This window comes from Rhipicephalus microplus, chromosome 4, assembly GCF_043290135.1.
Source record: "Rhipicephalus microplus isolate Deutch F79 chromosome 4, USDA_Rmic, whole genome shotgun sequence".
Taxonomy (NCBI): Eukaryota; Metazoa; Arthropoda; class Arachnida; order Ixodida; family Ixodidae; genus Rhipicephalus; species Rhipicephalus microplus.
This window is the reverse complement of record NC_134703.1, coordinates 84,763,993-84,789,409: the sequence shown is the minus strand read 5'-3', so window position 1 is coordinate 84,789,409 and position 25,417 is coordinate 84,763,993. Positions and strand designations below refer to the sequence as shown.

Genomic DNA, 25,417 nt, shown 5'->3' with positions numbered 1-25,417 from the left:
CATATGTACTGTCAACGTCAAATGAAAGCCTAACAGCGGGAAGCCTTCGTGACGGGATAGCCACGCCGCGCACTTGTCACAGCAGACAGGCGCGCATATATATGACCAGAGCTGCCGAGCATTATGCGCGCACCTATCAATGGTGATAACGGCACAGTGCGCACTACACCTTCGGGGAGGCTTGCCGCTGTTCTGCTTTAACATGATGGTGATAGTACTCCTATGAGGCAGCCGTCATGTCACGTTAAAGTAGATTTCAGTTCGACGCCGTCCGCTCAAGTTGATTTGTCTAGTAATGTTGAGGGCTAACATGAGGAGAAACGAAGTAAGGCAGCGCTCACGTCACCTTCAACGAAAGAGGAGGAGAAGGGGAGAGCTGGTGCATGTGCAGATGCGAGGGGACACGTGAGGGAAAGACGGACACAGCCCCTAGGAGAAGCGGCTTCGCATCTAAAACGCATCAGAACCTTGCCAGTTTTGTTTTGTAAAATATGGGGCTTTTAACGAACACAATAATTCAATACAGAAACTGAAATCGCTAAAAGAACCGCGTAGCTTTTCCAGACTTTTATGCTACATTGTAAAGTACGATGTATATTGTTGCACTTCCCAGTATTTCACAAAATACGCTGTAGATCCAGGCAGCAAAAATACGCAGTGGGACAATGGGCATACAATAAACACAGCAGTATAGCTCTTTTCGAAGACATGCTTGGTCTAAGAAAAAGAACAAGTGTGCTTTGCTGGCCTGATTGTTCGATCATTTTAGCTGTATTTAGGGATGAAACGAGGGGCTCGAAAATTCCCCTGCTCTTCTTCGATAGCTTTTTACGAAAGGCTCACTGGCAGTAAGCTCCTTACTGGCCATAGCTCCTGCACTACTTTTCGAAATTGATGTCGAAGATTCCATCAATAAAGCGTGAAAAAGACATTTGCAAAAGCCAGTATGCTGCGCAAGTTAGTTATAATTATTTGTTTAACAGCTTTCTCAATGCACACTCTCAAGGCACATTGGATAATCCGGCGATATTGTTCAAAGTAGGTACAGTTGCATGAGGCGTAGTCAAGATATTCTATGTATTTGCTGTTTTTTCTCTTGCAGCTATCCCTCTAGGTGGAGTCAGTCATACCAATTCGCAACTTTCACAGATGGTGGCGTCGCCATGCGTCAACTGTCGTAACTGTCGTTTGGAGAATGTCCATGCAGCCAGCCCATGCCATCGCTCAGTCGGCCTCACTTTGGCGGTTCGCTGTTTCTTTGTATTTTGTCGCTGGCCATTTCTACTACGGTTATTCTTAAGTCGTTAGTGAACTACCGAAGTCACACAGGTACTGCAAGTCGTATTGCCAATGATTCACTCTTTATTGTTTGCTTGCTGAGCTAGAAAAAAGAGAAGAACAAGAGGGAAGGGAAAGGCAGTGATGTTAACCAGTCTGGAATGACCGGTATGCTACCCCACACTGGGGATAGGGATTTGGGAGTTTGAAAGATGGAAAAAAGGGACAGAGAGGATGGCACGCACACGCATTGAGCTCACAAATGCAGATGACTTCGAACACGATCAGGCGCACTAACAGACGAAAGTCTGAAAAGACGCGGTTTTAGTCCACTGGCGTTCCACTGAGTAATGAATGGTCCCTTGACTTCTCAGAAGTTATGGCGATCGTTAGCCATATTTCCACTCGAACGAATCAAGTACTGGGCTTGAAGCGTCCAGAACTTTGAGAGCGCTTCGAGCAGACGTTGTCCCCATGTCTAACAAGATCTCCCGAATAACATTCATGAGAGAACGAAGCATGTTTATGACTTTACCATCTTTCTTCTGTGCTTCATCAGAGGTTGGACGACCCCTGAGTGGGCGTGGTCTTCTGACGTTCTATGGTTAGGGGACGACTTGGAAGAATAGGCCATGCCTCTGTAGCGATATTTGTCCCCGCAGTCTTCTTTGAATTCGTTGGTCCTGTTGCGGCTTGACCTTATTGTGCACCAGTAGAGGTGGCACTGTCGTTTCAAGCTTGTGCAGTCTTTGAGGTCGAACTATGTCGCCGATGCCGCTGCCGACGCCAGACTGTTTCGGCAGCATCCATGTGGGTCGAATAGCCGCTGACCATTTGCTTAAGCACCGCGCGCTCCTTCTGAATTCGAGAGCAGTATTTAGATGAGGCAGTGTGTGAGCCATTACAGTTACTGCATTTAAGAAATGTGGATTGACACGCATCTTCCGAATGGTGTTTTGCGCACCGGGGGCACCGCAGCGAGTTCGCTCATATGCCCTTGACGTGACCTAGTTTAAAGCACTGGTGACATTGAAGTGGCTTTTGCACAAAAGGCCGAACAGGGTGTCGAAAATGTCCTGCTTTGACATGGGATGGTGTGCAATCGCCTTTTAAGACCAGTTTCACACAGCGTGACTTCCCAAGGCGGTGTATCTGAGTGATGACAGTACCCTCATTTGCTGGTTTAATGAGAGTAGGCAAGTTAGCGTCGGGAATCACATGTCTACGTCAGATATCACACCGACAATGGATGCGTTGTCAGTCGGTATAAAGGGGTGCATTTCGATGCCGCCTAGCTCAGTCACTTGTTTGAGTGGTCGTGGTCCACGCGCATGCACGTGGAATACGTCTATGGCGAGTATATTTTTTCGCGTATTTACTCTGATGTCCTTAATTTCATCAGGCACCACACGTTCCAAAAAAGCGGAGAGTACTTGCCTGTTCAGCAGTCGCAGGTTTTCTCAGGACTCTTCTGGCACGAAGATGATGACGTGTGGCCAGCATTCATGCCTTGACTTCATAGCCGCTGTACTCGCAGAAGTGTGCGAAGCTGCGTTGACGATCTTCCTTTTCGCCCTCCTGCTCCGGACGGGAATAAAATTATCGTTGGATGAGTCGTCTTCCGAGGCGGCGGAGTACAGCTCTGTGTCCTCACTGTCACTGAGTGAAGTTCCTCTTTTCCTCGCGCTGGTCGGCCGAGATGACTGCTGGCCAAGCGGTCCTTCGGAAAGCCCCGCGTCCCCGGCCACAAGAGGCGGAACTGAGGCACCAGAAAAACCTGAAGGTTTCACCTAAAAAATCACAGAGCACCAAGAGTAGTGGTTGAATACCAGAACCCTGAGCTAGAATAATCATGAAATATGTTGGATGCTGCTGTGCAGACACCTCGCAGTCAAAGACGAGGTTTCCTGCTTTGCACAAGCACGGCCACTCGATCTTCTCCGGCTGTGGCACGAGCAGGGTTCACAAAGATGTACGTGTATTCCTTCCCACCACAGCAGACGATGTGCCCGGCGTTCTAAACTTCTTTTCCTTCAATATACACTGCACACGCGTTTCTCGACACGCAGTGTGGGTTATAATACATGCTAGAGTCAATGACCTTCTCAGCAAAGCCTTGACAACACGGAGGCTGCAGTCGAAAATACTACGCAGTTCGAAGTGATCGGCACACCAGCGGCGGCTGCCGGCGTACAGGCTGCATGATCCCTTAAACGACAGCCATGTTGGGCTTTCACTTATGCTAGCGATGATAATGAAAACATATGCACTCGCGCCCTCTCTAAAAGGTGAAAGTTGCGAATACAATTTCAAAAAAGGAGAAGAATGGACAAAACAGCCAGATTTATTTTGATGTCCATGAAGTTTTATGAATATCAAATTTCTAAGCCCTGCATAGAAAGAAATCATCTGCTATATACCAAAACCAAACAAGTGTCAATCTGGCACTTGTTTTGAACACTCAATAGATAAAAAATCCAAGATTGCTTTCTGCCAGTCACTGTGAGTAGGTGTGGCATAACGTAAATTTTATGAGCATGCATACTTTTTTCACGCTATGTATCGCACGTTGCCTTTTTCGAATAAGATACGTCGGGAATCCTTATCGATAGCTTTCCAGAGATGAATTTCCATCACAATGCCGCGATTCAACGCTACGCTGAAAGCGACGTGTGCTTCATTCGTGTTTTCATTGCTCGAAGCATGTCAACTCTTATCTCAAAGGCGCAGGAGATTTCTACATTCAGCAGTTGACGCGTGGGCACCTTGTCAGAAGAAGTACGGAAGGTTAGTTATTCTATACGAGGAGAATGATGTTTGGGTGCGTCAGAAACGACAAGTAGCCGCTTGCACTGATCCACTTTCAAGAGCTGCTTAAAGACTCATGAGCACAGCACTGATGGCATCTCATAATTTTTTATTACCTATACTTACAAAACAGACAGCTATAATTAGTGACATCATTTGGATTCTGCAATATATCACCTACAGATAACCGAGAAGGTACCTTATTCTTCTGCAAACGTGGCTTCAGGAAAATAAAAATTTAAACACAAGAGGAAATTACGCAAATATAGCGCTAACACGGAACTGTTGAGAAACTTGAATCCTAGCGTAAGCGGCAACAGCAAATGAGAACGCGATAGCGCTGCATGTCATGGTCCACCAAGACGAGGCAGACATGAATTTAACTATAGATTTGAGGGCAGCAAAATTAACATGAACAGATGAGATGAAGAAAAAAAGGTGATACAGTTTAGGCAATCAAGACACTGTGTAAGTTGAACCCATACCCTTCCGATGATCGGAGCCTGCTGCTCTACTCACTGATTTTCCGATTCTCACTCTGGATTTCTGATAAGGAGGCCTACTATCTTTCACACCCTTAACCTCTCACGGTGACCTTGGTTGGCGGCGTGTAGTGTCACTATCTGGGATCGGTTAAATTAGTTAGTGCATTACGACACTAACGAGGGACGACAGAGACAACTTAGATAAGTGGTCTCAGCTTTCGGTACACTGGGATGCGTTTTTCATGCAGAAGAGGGGCAGTGACGGTGCTTGTAAAATCCATGCGTCCAGCAATTCGCGCATAATAAACCGTTGCCTACTTTTAAACACAACTTCTCGCAAAGCACTTGATCATGACCAATTTCACATAACGTGGCACGTGCAATGCATGCAGGGAAGGTGTCGTGTATCTGCTTCCCCTGTCGTGCGCAAAACTACGTGGGGCAGACGCGGTGGTGCCTCAACAACATCACCCAAACAGTTTTAAGAGAGGAGGCGACTGTTTGTTATCCACGCATCGCAGCATGTGTAGATGTTCACCTGTTCTTGCTAAGCGCTCAGTTGTGTGCATGCACGAGGGGGAAATTGCGCGGTTGGGCTTCGAATAAAACATTCATGAAAGCTAGCCCTCGTATGCATTCTCCCTGTCCCGTCCTCGTGTTTCGGTGCCTTCTTTCACTTTATGAACAAAAAGAAATGTATAAAAATATTTCTAAAGAAATAATTTGAGCTCATGCCATTTATAAAAAGGACGAATAAAGCATAAAGCAGTCGTGTACAGTTTTTAGGAGTTCACAGTGATTTCCTTCTAGGTGTTGCGCAATAATTCTTGAACTGACTGAACGTAACCAAGTGCGTCAACAAACAATGGGTTCTTGGATGGCATCGCGTCGTACAGAGAGAAGCAGTTTTTATCTGTCTGTAAATGGCACGAGTTTATAGTGCTACTGTCTACATTTGTTTCAGAAATGCTTTGATTGATATGTGTGGTTTAACGTCCTAAAACCACCATATGATTATGAGAGACGCCATAGTGGAGGGCTCCGGAAATTTCGACCACCTGGGGTTCTTTAACGTGCACCCAAATCTGAGCACACGGGCCTACAACATTTCCGCCTTCAGAAATGCTTTCACCAATGATATAATATGCACTCGCAAGAAAACCATTCGAACGCTCCCGAATTGTAACAAACAGTGACAGCTGGAGGGTACGGCAGTTCTGACGTTCGAATGTCGTAATGGCTCGAACAAAAGTGGGTGCCTGTGCCTTCATCTTCAAGTGGTACTGTTGCGTCTCTAGATATTCATAGCAGCAGCTATATGAAAAAACTCCAAATCCGATTATTTGTAATATTGCGTTGGCTGTTTGCAAAGGCACTTGCTTTAGCAATGTTGGGTTATCATCCGTACACCGCTTTGTTATGAATACAGCATGTTCAATGGGCTGAAGATTTCTATTCAATATGTTCGTATTGAAAGGTTCCCACTGAACTTGTTCGCATTGCAAAGATCAGTTCAGTGGACGTTCGCTCTCATATTTTTTGCAATACTTGGTTCTCTAAGCGTTACCAACCGCTATTATTCAATGTTGGGCTGTAGTGTTGCAAGGGGTCTGTACAGCTCCACACTACTCTTTATCTGTTCTAAATATTTTTTTTTCTGTGCCCTCCATGCGAGCCCCTTAAATTTATGAATCATTTTACGTTCCTGGCTGCAATCACTTGTTACTCTGCACGAGATTTAGCGTAGTCTCTAGCACAATGTATTACACACATGCTATCGATGATTGTATTGCTTCAATACAAAATTTTAGAATCTCAAAATGTAAGTATTTGTGTTTTATAGCTACATGCCTCTCAGCCCCTAAAGCGGTGTCCGGAGCCATGACGGTAACCATGAAGCACTCCTGCTTTTGCGACTGGCGTCACGCATCACGTAGCAAAGGTAAGGCTGTCTCCATGGCAACCACTTGTGCACGTCGCTATTTTCACGTGTCTGCACCACGCACTGCTTTCTACGTGTAAATTTCTCGCAGCATAAGTGCAATCATCTAGCAAATGACTTGCTATAAAAACGTATTATAGCGTTGTTTCACTCGGAGTTTGAGCACAATCCAAACCGTCTAAACTGTGATCGGCAGCTCACCCACAAGCCGTGAATTCTGCCCGGCGGAGGTGGTCGCATTCTCGTGGAGGCAAACTGCTAGAGATGCATGTCTTCTGTGCGATATCAGTTCCCGTTGAAGAACAATATTCGATCTATATTTGAAAAGCCCTCCATGATGGCATGCCACAAGATCAGTCCTTATACTTAGTACGTAAGACCCCACCAATTTAAACTTTTGAAATTAACTCAGCGGGGTCCGAAAATATTTTTTGAGTTCTTTATAATATGCCCAAAATTATGATGAAAATACGGGACAAGAAGTTGAACGCAATGGTGATTACGCTATGAACAGTAGTCGCAGCTAAAACTCGCCACCATTCATTCATTTTTTACGTTATTTAAAAAAAATGAGTTGCGGCTACACATGTCACGCTGACTCTCCTTGTTTCCGCAACATTATTGAAAGAAAATGAACTTAAGTTTCACCAAACTATTCGCCATTACTCTTGGAGAAGTTGCTTACAAACGAAAATCAGCCCCATTTTTCATGTGTGAGCAGTCAGTGGAAAATTTTGAAGCTTGCGATTCGTTATCGAAGTTCTTGTACAGAAAGAAAAAAAAACGTTTTTTTGCGGCATGCCGCACGAAAGAACACTGCGATTTTCGTGAATGCCAGCAAGACTACACTTATCATTTGTCTTTCTAGCTAAATCAAAATTAAATCTGCGTAGATGAAGAACGAAGCCTAATTTCACGTACCCGCTGTTAATCGAAGTTTTCTTGCGCAATGCGCAAAAGCATAGCATCACTAAATGTGGTCGTTGTCTTCTTGGTGAAGCTCATTACCCGCTACACGAATATGTACTGGTTTCATGGATAAGAAAGTACATACTATTTCGAGCAAAGAGTGTGCAAGGCAGTGCCGTACTGAAAAAAAAGAATAGGCTCGTTGTGTGGTAGCAGAGTTTCCTCGATTCACTTATATAGTTCACATGCGCGACTAAGGAAAATCGAAGAGGAAATTTAACCAGGAAGCATGCGAGAGCAGCTCGTTTTCTGGGTTCATCTGCTCTGTGGTGGCAAAGTGAGTAACAGCACCATCAATCGATGTGGTGATGGGTAAGAAAGGCTACACCACCTGGATATCTTGACTGGTTTATCTCTCTGCAGTCGTACAGCAGCCTTAGTGGCATGACTGTCTTCACTAGTGTGACCTCGTGGATAAAATACCTTTGCTGGGATGTGTTATGAAGGTGAGGGCACGCCTATCTGACAGAACGATTGAGATATCTGCGCTTGTTGCAGTATGCAGGTTACCTAAAACAGAATGCTGTAGAGCAGATACCTCGTGCAAGCCAGCCGGTCTACATGGCTTTATATTCGTCCCGTTTTCTTTCTTTTCTTAAGTATGTTCAAAAGAACTTAACTTGCAACTTACAACTGTCCGCAACCAGACAGTAATTTGACGGGCAAGGCGGGCGGACGCCTTTTTATTTGAATGTTCCGGGCTCAGAGAGTATTTTGCAGTGGCCCAAGGTTGCCAAAGACCATGTTTCTCGCCGCGACAAGTGCCTGTACCTGGCGAGTCACTGCCTCCTTTTAAGACGTACAGGAACTCCGCCCAATTTCACTTCGGGGGAGAGAGAAAAAAAGGAGAATATAACTTACTTATCCGCATACGAGATATGAAAAAGGCTTTTTCTTTTTCAGTTGACGCAAGTGACCGCGTTAGCTGAACTTTGTTCACACTTCTAACACCACCTTATCGATGTTATTTGCCATCTACTGATGCATGGTGTGCGGGCGTTCTTTTTTATTGTAAGTTCAATTTAGTCGCAGAAACTGCAGTCGGTGAGCGTCTGAAAAAGCGTGTGAAATTTGAGCCCTCATTAGCTTTAGAGGAGTTCGATGCAGTGGTCTTCCTTAGTCTTTTTTTTTTCGCGTTTTCTTCTAGACCACATTCCCTTTGCACTACGATACAAGTAGGCCTCTGTGAGAGTGAGATTCTGTAGCCTAATGGTCATTCTTCTATTAATTATATTTTTGACTTCTTTTTCTGTAGCTTTCAGCGATGGAAGTGAACCTTTGCTTCGGTGGCTACCGTGTTCTGCGTGTAAGACAAACTGTGTCTCAATATGCGCTATTACCAGAATGCATGGTGCTAGTGATAGACAATGATAAATTCCAATGTCACATTTTCTTCAAAAGAGCAAACTCTCGCAGTAAAGTCGGGGACAAGAACGGGACGTCTGTGTTCAACGCATGACCTATGTTGACTTTCAAGCAAGCTCTGCAACTTCGCGCTGCTTGTTACCTTTCTTTCTAACCCCATGTAAGCCGGTTTAAAAAACAAGCTCTCTTATAACTAGACAAATGGCAAACCTATACAAAGTGCTATTGAAGACAAGAACCTCAAAAAGTAGAATAAGTATTTAGAGAGCTAGAAGTACTAACGAAAGCACGTCTTGTTCCACCTATCTTGCTGACTAATTCATCACCCACTGAAAAAGGTCGCTAGGGTTTAGAGTGCGGAGATTCATGGTCTGTGCTTTCTCTTTAATCTTCACTTCTTCCATAGTTATTTGCGAAGTCCCATTTCTACGCGAGCATGACCTCATTTATTGATGTGGGAATACATTCAAATGTAAAACACCGTGTTCATGTAACAGGTTACGAAATTCCAGGCAAAGCTGTGACCTGTATGAAACTCCACGTATGAGCACCACTTAGAAAAATTCTTAAAGGGCCACTCACCAAGCCCCATACCAAATTTTAGCTAGACAATGGAAGTTGTTGGGTGTCCGATGAGGAACATTTTGCCACAAAAATTTTTTGAATCGGTTGATCACGAGCGGAAAAAACGCGTTTTTTGAAGCGACGCGAAATGAGGATGAGAGGAGAGAGAGAAATAACTTTATTGGGTTGAAAAAGAAGGTGTTTAGGAGTTAGATGGGTGGGGCCCCATGTCCAAGGCTCCACTGGCTTGGGCCGCCTGCCGGACGTGGTCCAGGAGTGCTAGTTGCACCTCCGGGTGCGAGCTAGCGAGGAGTGCCTCCCATTGCTCCCAAGAGTTTCCATTCTATACATACGCTGTAAGCGATCAAGTTCATTTGGCCGTTTAGCACAACTCCACGAGATATGGTAAAGGGTCGGTGGCGAGTCGCGACACCACGGACAATCGCGCCCATACAAAGTTGGATGAATTTTGTACAGTCGTAATAAATTTGGATAAACTCCCGTTTGAATTTTACGGAGGTCTATGGCGTCTTCCCCTTTAAGAGATTTGTGGGGGGCGCCATATTTCTGCCGCGTGTATCGCTGGTGAGCAAGAAGCTCTCGCGGAGCCATCCGAGCCGGGTCGTTTTCCTCCTCCTCGCGAAAGCCGTCGTTGCTGGGTGGTGGTAACAGCGAGAAAGGCTGCTGCTCCGCTCGGTTCGTGAGCGCTCGAGCTAGAGCGTCCGCCCTCTCGTTACCCTCTAGGCCTGCATGTCCAGGGCACCAGGATGAGAGGAGCCGAGCTCGATACTCTTGCCACTCCTCCGCCTAGCCTTCCCAAGCCAAATCTCTTCCTCACCCTCTCAAGCGTTCGACCTAGAGATGACGTGCACACGACGTGCCTGAACAAGTCCAACCCCCGAGCACGCAAGCGGCGTTGCTTTGTTGACCAGCGTTATTTTGTGGTCTTTTGCCTGTTTCTGCGGCTTGGTTTGGAAATGCTGGTGTCGGCGCGGTAGAATAGATGAGCACAATGAGTGCGCGAGGAGGAGGATGGATGGGTGGATGAAAAACTTTTATTGGGGTCCTGAAGGACTCCACCCCCGTTTTACAGGGGTAGGATCGCGGGCCGCTCCCACGTTGGGACGGGGAGGCCCAGCCTGACCGCCGCATCGTGGTCCTTCTGGACAGCCTTGAGTTGTTGTATGAGAACCGGACTCGTGAGCATTAAATGAAAGGAGTTCTCAGAAAATTCTTCATTTTTTTGTAAAGAGGGGCACCTCCAGAGCATGTGGTTAAAATCACTGCGATTCTGGCAGTCTGGACAAAGTTCTGAAATATCGGAGAGAAAAAAATTCGCAGATCCCACACACAGTGGGAATCAATGATATGCGAAGCACGAATGAGAAATGTTGATATGTTACTTTCAAATCAGCACAAAGTTACGAGGTGGCGGTAAATGATGTCGTACATGGCTTCCGTGTCATGATTATCATGTTTGGATGTGTAGTTTACTTTCGTCATCTATTCACTTCCCGTTATATCAAATTTAGTATAAGTGCAGCGAGCGAAATAGCCGGAAGCATGCTATGAGTGTGGTATGTCGTCATGTGCTTACATGACACGCGTGTCAGGATTATCATGTTTGCACCAGTCGTATATTTTGTCATCCGTTGACGTCACGTAACACCAAACATGGTATATCTGAAGGTCGCAAAACCGCAGCGAGCGCATCATGAACGGCCCAATATACTCCAATGTAGCGTTGACGCGCGCGAACGCCGGGCACAGCAACGCTACGCTAGCAAAAGCCGAGCACTCTATATATTCTGACGCCAGGCGCGACCAGCGCGTCCAGCGTCCGTCGGTGCGGCCCGATGCCAACTAGCGCGAAATGTGACTCGCTGCAATTCGCGCCGGTGCGTTACCCAGACAACACTAGGGTTCTTCAATTTTCAGGCCTCTGGCAGCTTTCTGGCAGCCAGAGCTAGCCAGAGGGTCAGTCAGCTAGTAACGGTCTGAACAGAAAACAGCGTCGTGGTCACGTGTGTGGGGAACCCGAGACAACCCGAAGCTGCCCGAAGATCACAAAATCGAACGCTGGGCCAGCCAGCGTAAACGTAAACAAACTTTACCGTCATGACTGCAAATGAAACAATGCACCGCGTGTATGCCGTTTTTTTTTTGCATTGTCCGCTTGGAAATACGTAGCTAAGCTCGCCAAAAGCTGAAATAATATCCTAGAGCCTACGCATTTGTGGTACGACTTCGTCGCTCACACAATAACTCGCCGCTTGCACGAACGAAACAGCCAGCTGGCGCACGCTGCCTCGAGAACGACGTAAGGTGAGCTTCCGTGACGCTGATGGCTTAACAAGCTCACGTCTCTTCAGTAAATGTATCAGTCACTGCACAACACGACGCAAAGTCACGCGAAAGTGATCGTGTCTTCAAAAGAGCTCGAGGATATATACCTACTCAGCTATCGCGTAATATACCTCACAAACACACGTTGACCAACTTAAGTTTTTGTCTTAAGTTTTTGTCTTAAGTTCATGACATGCGCAGGTATCGGTACTACGAGTGCGCGTCGTATATAAAATAAGCATTTGCATTACACGTTCTCACCCTATTTTAGAAGTTGCCTTGCCCCGCCGCGGTGGTCTAGTGGATAAAATACTCGGCTGCTGACCCGCAGGTCGCGGGTTCAAATCCCGGCTGCGGCGGCTGCATTTCCGATGCAGGCGGAAATGTTGTAGGCCCCTGTGCTCAGATTTGGGTGCGCGTTAAAGAACCCCAGGTGGTCGAAATTTCCGGAGCCCTCCACTACGGCGTCTCTCATAATCATATGGTGGTTTCGGGACGTGAAACCCCACGTATCAATCAATCATAGAACTTGCCTTGGTCTGTTTTCCAGTCCTAAGTGGCACTTAACCAATGCCATGTATATCGACTTTGATTTGACCTACTAGGTCAGAGTTCATACTGCACAGCATTATTATGAATACGAGAAAAAAAGACAACGCCAACGATGAAATGGGCAACGAAAGGATGTATACATTTCTGAATCCATTATCCGTTTTTTTTCTCGCGTCGTATTGTATAATATCACGCCATATATACGCACCATATGTGATATGATAATATCATACCACATATGCTGGCTCGTTGATAGAAATGGGTTCGCACGCCGCTCGCGACTAGCGAGCATCAACAGTCGCGATCTAGGGCCTTTTATCACTATCGAAGATCAATCGAGTAGTCAAGACAGATGTTCTAAGAGGTTCACGTGCGCAAAGACATGACGGAGCGAGCTAGTTCGATCACAATAGTCTTCGCTAAGTGCACAGAAAGCCGACACAGCTCCACACTGTGTCACAGTGTGGAGCTGTGACACAGTTCCACACTCGACACAGCTCCAAACACAGCTCCAAACAAGCGCCCACATTGCAATCCCTCAAGTCTTCACAAAGATGGCACCGAGCGCGCATCGTACCTATTGGGCGCCTGCTAGCCCGAAATCTGGCCAGAAAGCTTCCATGACTAGATTGCCCTGGAAGCGTCTGGCGACCTTCGGGCTCCCCGCGTGTCTCAGAACTGTCCAACCCGAGAAAAATGAACGCCAATCGGAAGTGCGCCGTGGGGGGGGGGGGAGGACGGAGCAGCCCGAGAAAAAAATGGCAGCATATCCACGGAGTGAATGATGGAGAGTGGGGCGAAGAATTCGTCCGTCCATTCGTTCTTGCTTCCGTCCATCCATGCGTCCATCAGTGTGACCGTCCATGCGTCCATCAGAACATCCACGCGTGCGTCTGTTCGTGCGTCCGCCCCTGCGTTCGTCCATGCAGCCGCCCCTGCGTCGTTCATGCGTCCATCCATGCATCTGTCTGTGTGTCCGTTCGTCTATCTATTCGACACTCCAAATACCATCATCTCGCATCTTTTTATCATATATTCCCCATATAGAAGCACCGCCATCCAGCGGATATTCCAAGGACTAAATGAGAGGTGGCACACGCACACTTTCTTACGGCATGCGCTTCGGGTCCACTTCCCACCGTTAACCACCTCGAGTTCATGGTATATACTAGTTCACTGTATTCATGGCACTGCGTACATGCCCATACCATGTGGAAGATATCACACGTCTCCCCACAGTGTGGGCACCGCCCATCTGTGTTCGCATCGAAATGCTTTAGGATTGCAGGACAGAGTAGAGTACCTGTCTGCAGGCGCCTTAGAGTTCGCTCTTCCGCCTTACTCAGCCCCTTTGCAGGAGCCAGGTAAAGACGGTGAGTGTCACGATAATAGGTGAGAATTTCTTTGAACCGCAGCAGCGGTGTATTGGCCTCCGAGTCATAAGAGCCAAGGTGAGGAGCCCGGTGGGTAAGTGCTCGGGCGGCCGCGTCAGCGGCCTCATTACCTCGTAGGCCCTGATGGCCAGGAGCCCATACGATGCGTTTCGGGGCTGGATCAGCGAGAGCCCGTTTTAGAATTTGGCTGGCTAGGGGGGATATCTCTCCTACCAAGTAATGAGTACATGCTTTCCTGGAGTCCGTGATGATAACTTTCGAGTTGGGGTCCGCAGCAGCAAGCGCTATCGCGACTTCCTCAGCGCGCTCTGGATTTTGTGCTCGGAACGAGAGCCCATTGACATGCTTTTCCCGGTGAACTAAAGAGGCCGTGTAAAATCCCGTGGGCGAAAGCCCTGCTATATCTACGTAGAATACACCAGGTCGGGAGCCGTGTTGCCTCTCAAGCGTCCGAGTCCGCGCCTGTCTTCTGCTTTCGTGCGTGTGCTTATCCATGTTACTGGGGAGTGGAGCGACCGAGAGCATATGCCGCCACAGTTCCGGAATACGCTCCGCCTCCTCTGCAGTGCAAGTGTGTTGTATATGTAAGCGGTTTAGCTGGCGGCGCCCGGGAGCCGTCTGCACGAGCCGCGTATATTGATTCATAAGGTGGGCCTCCCGCAACTCCTGGTAGGAGTTGAGCACACCTAACGCCTTCAGTTTGGCGTTGGAAGTGGCCACCGGGAGATCCAGAGCTCGTTTAGTAGCCTTACGAATGATGGCATCTATTCTTTCGTCTTCTTGCTTGTTAGTACGAAGGTATGGGACGGCGTAGAGGATCCGGCTAGTCACGAAGGCATGCGCGAGCCGAAGCGCGTCCCTGCCCCGCAGACCACCCCGCTTGTTGGAAACGCGGTGGATCATGCGCCCTACCTGTTCGCCTATTCTCTTGAGTTTCGCTATAGTGGAGTCCGGTCTGAGTCTGTGGTGAATGAACAGGCCCAGAATCCAGAGCTCCTCCACCTCTCTGATGGGAACCCCAGACAGGGAGATGTGTATGGCTGACTTATCTCTTGGCTTCGCTCTAACGTGCAGAAGCTCTGATTTGTTTGGAGCACATTGGAGTCCACAATCGTTGGCATACGCCTCGACTATGGATGCGGCCTGCTGAAGGCGTTCCTGCATTTCACCAAGGCTCCCTTCAGTGGTCCAGATTGTAATATTGTCGGCATATACTGCGTGTTGTGTGCCTTCCACCCTGGCCAATTCGCTTGGAAGGCGCATCATAGCAATGTTGAAAAGGAGTGGTGATAACACTGCTCCCTGTGGGGTACCCCGTGTTCCCAACGCATGGACGGACGGAAGCTAGAACGAATGGACGGATGAATGCTTCGCCCAACTCTCCATCATTCGCTCCGTGGATAGGCTGCCATTTTATTTTTTTGCTTCGACGTGTGTTTGTTTTGCTGTAAGTATACTTATATAAGAGCGTATGGTTTTTAGGGGCCCGTTCCTCCACTTTGCGTCGCTTGGTGGCCGTTGCCACTACTCGAGACGCTGGCAGTTGTAAAGGAATGCGTCTACTTAGGGCAGCTAGTAACCAGGAAGCCGAACCATGAGAGGGAAATAAATATAATTGAATAATAAAAATAGGGCGTGTCCCATTCCGCAACCATTCTCAAATATGGAATGGTAATCTAGCAATAACCCTCAAGGGGAGGTATGTGTATTTCAGCTGTATTTTTCCATCAGTTACCTACGGTGCAGAAACGTGGAGGTTTAAAAGAGAGTTCCGCTAAAACTGAGGACGAAGAAGCAAGCGATGCGAAGTAAAATGATAAATTTAACTTCGAGAGACAAGGGGAGAGCACAGTAGGTCATAGAAGAATCTGAGGTAAAGGATATCATAGTAGAAAGCAAGAAGAAGTGGACATGGGCTGGGGACGTAGCGCGTGAGAGAACAACCACTGGGCATTAAGGGTAACCGGTTGAATTTCCAGAGAAGGTGAACGGAGGAGGGGAAGGCAGATTGTTAGGTGAGCCGATGAGAATAAAAAAGTTCGCAGGTACAACGTGGCAGCAGAAAGCACAAGACCGGGTTGATTGGCAAATCGTGGGAGAGGCCTTTGCCCTGCAGTAGGCATAGCCGTGCTGCTTCTGCTGTGATGATGATGATGACGATGATGATGATTGATGATGATGATGATCACAAGCTTTCTTGTGCACCTGCAGGTGATAACAACCTGAGCCTTGCGGTTTGAAAACAACGAGGGTGATGTACTATTGCCAACAGTTGAGGTGATGTTGGTAGAGCCTTTTTCGTGCTACTTTATTACCAACGCGTTGTTTTTCTTATGACTGCTGCCAAGAAAGCTTTGTTTAAAAACTTCATCGAAATCATATTACAACTGCTAAGCACGTTGAGTGTATGGGTCACTGCGCAAGCTTTAAGATGCAAGTAATTCTGTGCGGGAACAATACGCAAAAGGGGGCATTGCGATGACGTGGAGTAATTTTATGCTGCAATGATTCGAGCGCCCGAAGCCCATGACAGCGAACAACAGAGCGCCAAGTTCCATTTACTTGTCTCGGTGGGCTGCCTTAACACATGGTTGGACAGCAAACTCGCAGGTGGTGGATCGAAGCTTGGCTGTGGCAGGCGCAATTTCGATGCCGGCGAAAGTGCTCGAGGCCGGCATACTTAAATTGAGCTGGACGTTAATGGGCCGAACGTAGTGTAAATTTCTGTAATGCTTCACTACAGCGTATCTCGTAATCTTATCGTGGTTTTGGCTTAGGGACATTAACCTCTATCAATTGTCATTATATTGACACATTGGAAAACAAAGCTACAGCAAGAAGGGCTCAATCGTTCATTCACAGACTGTCAGCTTTCTTTTTCTAGCTTTTGTTTTCCAACCTGAGATCGAAATATTCAGATCAGAGTCTGCATGAGTGGGCCAGCTTTCCCACAAGCCAACATGATTGATTGTGGGTGGATTAACGTTAAATGTTTCGGTTCAGCCCACTAACTGATACAGGCTCGCGTTCGTTCGAGAAACCACTATTTAAATAAAAAATTATTCAGGTACAGAAGTACGTTGTTTGTTTTGTTTGAGAAAATTCAAACAACAATTGTTATAGACGCAAGCTCTTGTCTGTTACAGGTTCTCTCGTGCCTGCAGGCAATCGGTCTAGAGAATCCCCGATGTAAAGCGTAGTCAGCTGCAGAGCGTCGCATCTAATTAGGGCAGCCATGCCCATTATCCTGATTACTCTCCTCTCTCGCCAATCAAAAACGCGTTTGAACGCTTCGTTGCCCCCATTAACAGGAACGCACAGAGTTTCGTACACACTTCAGGCGTCGGTGACGTTTTCTCCGTACTCTCAGTGTCCTGTCTGCGCTCGGCTACTATCTGATAAAGAGCGGCATTACAGGCTCTTCTAGCGGCGCTTGGAGTTAATGCTGGCAGTGCGTCTTCCGAGTCCGGTCTACGACGACCAACGTCTGTTCGCTGTATCCTCTGGCGTGCGTAGGGCGACAAAGGCCTGCTTCGTGTCCTCATACGAGCACAGGCACTACTAACATTTCCTAACTAGTCGACTTGGCAAAATCTACTGAGAATATATTTATCCAAGTCAACTCTTCAGTTATTTAATACTTTGAAGGTTTTGCAGAATCAATTGTTTTTTTTTTCTCATTGACAGCAAATCCTCCAGTTTATATGCGCCGTGAATATGGGGTGTCTTCTGCAAAGGCGTGAAGGTTTTATCATGCAGGTAGGCTATATACCTTCTCTGGCTTCTCTGAGAAAAGAGAATGTGTGGGTTGAAATTACCCAATAAAACGCAATGGCTTAGATTTGCCTCGCTACGACCCACAGTTTTTGAGTTTCCTTAGGCAGGTGCCGCATAATTTATAGTCTCACCCATAAATAATCAATGTGAAGACTGCTAGCACGGCGTTGGAGATGTAGCCTTTTTAAATGTTTGGACCTTGGGGCAAAAAATTACTAGTTTCGAAAGATTGTAAATTTATGCTTTCTTATTTTCTAGGCTCAAATTTGGGCTGGGAGACAAAAATATAAACATATCATAATCGTGAAACAATTTTTGATTCTGGGGCGTTGCCGGAAACAGGTTAGAGGCTAGAAAATGTTTTATGTTTAGTGTAGACAATTTTAATGGGGATAAAAAACAGCAACACACGCTATAACACACGTTCTTTATCTGTGTCCGCATACCTTTCTATCTTCTGTGCACCGATGAAAACAGGCTAATAATCCAACCCAAGCAATATTTTCCGATGCTTGTGGGCATGGGTATAGTTTAAATTATTTCATAGGTAGATTCCATTTCTTTAGCGCCTCCACAGAATCTCCCAAATCAATTAGAGGTCAATTCTTATCTAGCGTATTGTTAATGTGTGAACTGTAAAACATCACTAATCGAAAGTAATTCACGAAAAAGTGTCTGTACCACAAATGTCTCTTCGTTATTGCTGTAATGGCTCATAGCTTCACAATTTGCAGCACACACTGGTCCACACACCACAATTACTGGCAGACTGCAGCTGTTAATGAATAGACTGCCCCGGTGCAGCTCAAATCGATGCGACCCTGCACCCGGCCATATCGCAGTCCACAGACCTGCGGCGTCACACGCTGCTGAGCTTGAACTACGGCGTGTTGTGAAGGCATGCCCTTGCGACAATCACTGTGAAGAGTTTCTCATCAATCTTCGCATTCTATCTACGCATAAAAAAGCCCCAAGTGCCTCTTTATCTGGCTCACGCCTATGACATCACTGCGTCTGAATGATGTATAGTGTGACCGTGCGCCCACGGGGAGCGATTTTATGTGACACCAGTTCGGCATCGCGAAGTACCACTCGACAACTGACGAAGTTGGATCTTCACGCGTAGTCTATTTCGCATTTAGGTACTGTGAATCGAACACGCCAGTCTGAGTTAGACAGTCCTTTAAGTCATGGGTAATAGTATGGCTTCTATCGGAGCATGTGCTTAGATTAAGGTATACTCATTAAACAACACTGGGTTGTCAAAGTTTCAGTAGCCCTTCACTGCGGCGCATCTCGCAAAAATTTAAAAGTTTCGCCTCATCAATTACTATTCCTTTTCAAGCAGCTTCTGTGTGGCATTTTCATATAAATTAACTGAGACAATACTGCGTAAGATGAACAGCAATGACAACTGAGCTCTCAATGCTCATTTCCATGCAGGTTTTGCTTCCAACAGAGGGGTGTATTAAGTGCCCAGAATGGTAACGAGAACACGAAACGATTGGCAGCCACATGCCCTAAATAAGCGACGTCGAGTGGCATATCATGTACACTAATGGAGCACGTATTTTGTGCTTTGATCATGTCACTTTTAAATAAAAACAACCATCTAAGCAGTAGTCAGCATGATTTTAAACAGTTTTTAATGTCCAACCCGACTTGTTGATCGTGATCTGGCTTCAGCAATAGATAACCCACAAAGAAGGAACTACATACCACCCAGTTTCAGAAAATATTTGATACAATGACGCACGATTTTATTTATTTATTTTATTTATTTACATTTCACATACATTGCCGTAAGACATTACGTAGCGGATGTACACATAATAATTTGACTACATGGTGTTCAATCGAAACAATAGATACAACAAATACAACAGCACTCAAAATATTTTAAGAGAATAAAAAAGAACACTCAAATATTGATGAGTGAAAACAACGTCACAGTCATGTATTCATAAACACCCACACGCTTCGAGACAACAAACCATTCTTAGTGGCAGTGATAGTGTAGGCGTTGTTACAAGGAAGAAAAAAAGGATTTATTATCAGTTTCATTGACGAGATCATCCGGTAGACGGTTCCATTCCTGTATTGGTTTTACGAAAAAAGAATTACTGAAAGAGTGGGTTTTGTAGCGGTATTCTAATATTTTTCGTGAATAGTCTTGACGATTAGAGACGTACGTTGGTGTGAACAGATAATTAGGCGGGTTAATGGCATCTCCATTATAATATATACAATGAAAAAATGTAAGCCTTAGTTTCTAGCTCCTTACCATCAGTTTCTCCCATTTCAATGCTCGTTTCATTTCTGTAATGTTGCAAAGGAATTGTAATTGTTGCTAACAAATTTGGCTGCTTGGTTTTGAACTTTTTCCAGTGCGTCAATCAAGTATTGCTGATGGGGATCCCAGATTACGCAAACATAATCTAGAATAGGTCTCACACACATGAGATAAAGGGTTTGTTTCACGGTCTGTGAAGCTTGCCTAAAATTTCTGCGTATGAAGTATAGCATCCGGCCTGCTTGGTCACAGTTATGTCAATGTGTTTATTCCACTTGCAATTGTCAGAAAAATAGACGCCCAGATACTTAAAAAAATCATTGCTAATTATTGAATTATTTATTTCGTATGTTGTGTCTAGTTTACTAATCCGTTTGGTGAATGATACACAGCAACATTTACGGACGTTTAGACTGAGTTTCCGTTTTTGGCACCACGTTGATATTCGGTACAGATCATGCTGCTGAATTTGAGCATCCTTGGGCGATTTAATAACTCTAAACACTACACAATCATCAGCGAATAACTTAATGGGAGAGATAATACCATCAACTACGCTATTGATATAAATCAGGAAAAGCAAAGGTCCTAGTAGGCTCCCCTGTGGTGCACTGGACGTGACGGTTACCGCAGATGACTTTGAGCCGTTAAGCAATACGTTCTGCTGTCGATAGTTTAGATAGTTCTTTACCCAATTGGTAACTTTAAGGTTTATGTTTGCAGAGAGCATTGCAAATTCTAACAGGCTGTGTGGGACGGTATCGAAGGCTTTCCGGAAGTCAAGGAACACTGAATCTACTTGAGCGCTACTGTCTACAGATTGTGCGATGTAATGCCGAAATTTGACTAGTTGAGTTACGCATGAGCGTCTATTTCTGAAATCATGCTGAGATGGAGTCGGGAAGTTGATTGATTCTAAGTATTTAACTGTTTCACTGTATATGATGTGTTCAAATAACTTATAGCAAATTGCTGTGAGCGAGATGGGCTTGTAATTTTCGACAAGCTTTTTATCACCTATACCTGATTTATGAACCGGGATAACGTGTGCAACTTTCCAGTCATGTGGGACAACTCCAGTATTTAATGTAATTTCATATATAACGCATAAGTACTTCGCAATGAAGCTGTGACAGGTTTCAAAAACAAATGGTGATAGACCATCTGGTCCAACTGCTTTACTTGTATCTATCTGCCGTAACAAGCAATCAACACCAGTAATGTCAACCTCCACGTCTTTCATGGAAGGCCACGTGACTGGAAACGCCCCCACATCGCCAGGTGTGATTTTATGTTAAATTCACTTGAGTTGTGGAAAATATCCCTGTAAGATGACTGTCTTTGGTGCTGAATGGTTTCTCTTCTGCATAGGCTTTAACAAACTGAAGCGTTATGTAGGGATTAGTTCTGGGTCTTGATCCGTTTGTTTTTCTTTTTTGCGATATGCTTAACAAAAAGTCAGATCCTCGTTTAGAAGATCTGACTTTGTGGAAGAACGCGTAAGGAAGGATAATTTTCGCATTATAGGATCACGGTGTTATTAAATCAAGATGTCCTTGAGTCTTCAGAAATGAATTCATGTCATCTTTGTATGGAAACTCGTCTTTCAGTCTTTGACAATAACACCCCTTTCAAATATTGAACATATACCCTGAATTTTTGCGGAGCATAAGAATATAAATATTTAGGTACATTTTTAACACCTAAATTAGGGTAGAATTGATGCATTTCCGCACAATAAAACTGCGGCAAAAAAGTTCGGTTAGGTTTCTTTACCTATAATTTCAGTCAAACTCCTTAAAAATGAAAGAAAAAAACGGTGATATTTCTGTTTTTACTTACACTCGCTGTATACTAAACTACAGTAGTATTTGTTGGGGTCCATCCGAAGACTCCCCACTCACACTATGCAAGCGCAACTCTCCTCCTTCCCTCTCTTCAACAGCTGCGCGTTACTCTCGTGACGTCTATCCTGCCACCTGCTTGCCTTCTCCTGCGTTCTCGTGTCTGCTCTAGCTGCGCATGCACTACTTAGCGCATCTAGTCATTCCAGCGAGATTCGCTCGAAGGATTTCAAGCTGGACGGGCGTGCCCTCGCAATCTCCGACCACAGCGTAGCTCCCGCCGACTGGTTCACCCTCCACGGTCTCCTGCCGCTGTGCAGCTCTTGCCTTGTGGTGCCCCGCCCTTGGACTGCTTCGACCGCATCCCCACTTTCCTATCTCCTTCTATTTTATGTCGCTTGCCTCTCTATTTATTCAACTATTTCCTTCTATTCTTTTTATCTCTCCTTACCCTCACCCTTATAAGGCATAGCGCCGTGTCGCCCTTGAGGCAGACAGAAGATAGGTGCCTTTTTCCTCTCCCTTACAACCACAACTATCTGGTCACATATACTTCAAGTGCCCCGCCGCGGTGGTCTAGTGGCTAAGGTACTCGGCTGCTGACCCGCAGGTCACGGGTTCGAATCCCGGCTGCGGCGGCTGCGTTTCCGATGGAGGCGGAAATGTTGTAGGCCCGTGTGCTCAGATTTGGGTGCACGTTAAAGAACCCCAAGTGGTCGAAGTTTCCGGAGCCTTCCACTACGGCGTCTCGCATAATCATATGGTGGTTTTGGGACGTTAAACCCCACATATCTATCAACATATACTTTAAGCGTGAATATGATGCGGGTGCGCATGCGCATCCCTTCCCCTCTCATCCTACCCTCCACCCCTACTCGCATCGCAATGCTGACGCAAGGAGCGTCAGCTAACTTACGCTTGCTCCTTCCTCTCTCTCCCCTAGACATTTCTTCCCGCTGCTTTTATACTCCCATTGCGCATGTGCATCTCCTCCCCTCTCACCTCCCTCCTCCCTCTCTCGCCTGAAAACGCCGACGCAGGCAGCGTATGCAAGGCAGTTTTTTTTTATTGAAAAAAATCACAACATATCCACGGAGTGTACGATGAGTGGGGCGAAGCATATGTCAGTCTGCCTGCACTGCCGTCTGTCCGTTGGTTCTTGCTTCCGTCCGTTCATGCGTCCATCTGTGCGATCGTCCGTCTGGGCGTCCATCCATCCATCCATCCGTCCATCCATTCGTGCGTCCTTGCATCTGTCTGTATCTCTGCCCGTTCATCTAGTGAACACACTAAGTGCCACCATCTCGCATCTCTAAATCATATATTCATCATATAGAAGTACCACAGGTCCAGCAGACATTCGAAGGGCTACGCAGGAAGTGGCACAGCCGGACAAGAGGAGCGGAACGCACGCAATTTTTCACGGTCTGCGCCTCCTGTCTATTTCCCATTTTTCGCTGCCTCTATTAGATGCGGAGCATCTTATACTCGCGCCTTGTAGTGCGCCGTCCGCACCGCTTCTCGAACATTCGACAGCTGACGCGCGCGCATGCGCCGTCGCGCCGTCGCCCACTCTTCCACCATCTGTGCATCCCTTCCTCCTCTACACACCGCGCGCGCTTCACTCCCCCACCATCTGTGCACCCTTCCTCCTCTACACACCGCGTTCGACATCTACAATTCTCCTGATTCTCCAGTGGACGCGTCGCGCTTCGAGAACATTCAACAGCTGACAGTGCATGCGCCGTCGTGCTGTATAAATACTCAAGGTCGGCGCTCGCTCGCTCAGTTGCCGCTCGTCGGTTGGTTTGTACGGCGCGTCGACGTCCAAGGTCGCGGTGAAATGAATTCCAACGAATCCACAAACACAATGATCGACGTCCCTTCGACCAGCGCCGCCCTTTCGCATACGTGTGTACGTGTTCACTCATTTAACACCCCCTCCTACAACCACGTTAACCAATTTAGCCATCGACCCAAGTAAGTCGCAATTTAACACCCCATTTCACAACCACGTTAACCAATTTAGCCATCGACTCAAGTAAGTCGCACTTTAACACCCCGTTAACCAATTATATGGTCCGCATCCTCCTCAGTGTTCCCCCGAGGGAAGCTGCGGGCAATTTTTTTTATGAAACTGCGGCCCAACACTCGCTAAAGCTTGCTAAAACCAAGGAGGTTACGCCCAGCGAGCTCAACGTGGCAACCATAAAGTGCTTAAAGTGCGTCCTTCGGATACTAGTTTTTTTTAAGACTCAAATTCAAGGCAAATTTTACTGCAGATTATTCACCGACACTCATCTCTGTAGGTTATTCAATGAGAAACAACTATCTTTTTATATATAATTGACGTGCGTGGGTTTCTTCCTTATTTGAAATGAGTGTGGGCGTGCCGCTTCTCTAGTCCGGCTGAGGAGGTGGCTACGTACTACTACGACGCACTACTACTACTACGACAATGACTATTACTACTACATACATACATCCATACGTACATACCTACCTACATACATACATACATACATACATACATACATACATACATACATACATACATACATACATACATACATACATACATACATACATACATACATACATACATACATACATACATACATACATACATACATACATACATACATCGTGGACGCACGACACACGGCCGAAGGGGCTTTGCTCCTAAAAACCAACTGTTTGCGCTGCCCATCCATTCACTGGACATTGGTATATGCAGGCACTGGTTCTTGACCTTCAAGCTGGTGCGGGTGTGAAGAATAAAAATTCGTAGCGTGCTCGTCAACTAGAAACGCACTGTGGGTCTTGTGTTCCGTCGGAGTCATCTGTCTCTCGGTGCCTATCAGCAGTGATTGGCATGTTCCAGTAGGTAACACCAGTCATTCACTGCGTGCTTTGTGCGTCCTCAGTTTTATCTCCTGCGGACTACCGCGGTGAGTGCCAGCGCAATCGCCACCGCCAGTGTAAGCAATGGCGCCAACTGCTTCGCATTTATACATAGTTCCCTTTAGTGGGAGATGGTGTGATTGTTCACTCTGTTTACGATTTTAAACCGACACTGATGGAGAAAGATGTATGAAGTATTCCACTTGTGCGTCGTTACTAAAAATTCAAGAGTTTGCTTTCAGTGGTGACGTCTTTAATATTCTTCATTTTTTGACATGCCACAAGAGAACGAAATGCCCTATCACCTGACACTTTGAATATTTTGGACAATCATGTGTTTTACTTTGTTTTGTGTGTGAAATTACTTTTGGTTTTATCTGAATTTACCCCTCCGGCTGTGATGCCCGCTGGAGACATGCAGGTATGTAATAACTAGATAAATGAATACTGAAATACGAATAAATACATACGCACAAATTAATGTGTGCGTAACCTATAATCTCTGTAATGCCCGTATTCAAGTGCCCGTGTTCAAGTGCCCGTGTTCAGGTGCCCGTGTTCAGAAAGTTTGTCGGCTGTGTGGCCGCTGCTTACTACTTCAACATTGCATTGTTTAGTGAATATAAAGTGAGAGGTCACAAAATGTTCCTTGCACTGATTTTTCGTACCAAAAAAAGCCTTTGAAGAAACGTGAAGATATAACAAACAGCGTGTTGGATCCGGGCTTCGTATTTCATAAATATCTCACGCCTAGCCGTTTTTCCCACTTCTAAGCTGGGCAGCATGGTCGGTCAAGGACTCGAGAAACGTTCATCAATTTCGCTTTTGCGGGTAAATCTCCCAGCAGACGGGAGCACTTCCCTTGGACATCAGTGAAACGTCCGGTCCATTCGTCA

The 25,417-nt window shown here is 46.1% G+C and overlaps 1 long non-coding RNA gene across 1 annotated transcript in view; it reads left to right on the top strand.

Moving 5' to 3' along the window:
* LOC142814453 (uncharacterized) overlaps positions 1 to 25,417 on the top strand; it is a 316,344-nt gene that overhangs the window by 208,590 nt on the left and 82,337 nt on the right. Inside the window, exon 3 of the long non-coding RNA XR_012894934.1 lies at positions 6,415 to 6,513. This is a non-coding gene — a long non-coding RNA (uncharacterized LOC142814453). The remainder of the gene's footprint in view (positions 1 to 6,414; positions 6,514 to 25,417) is intronic.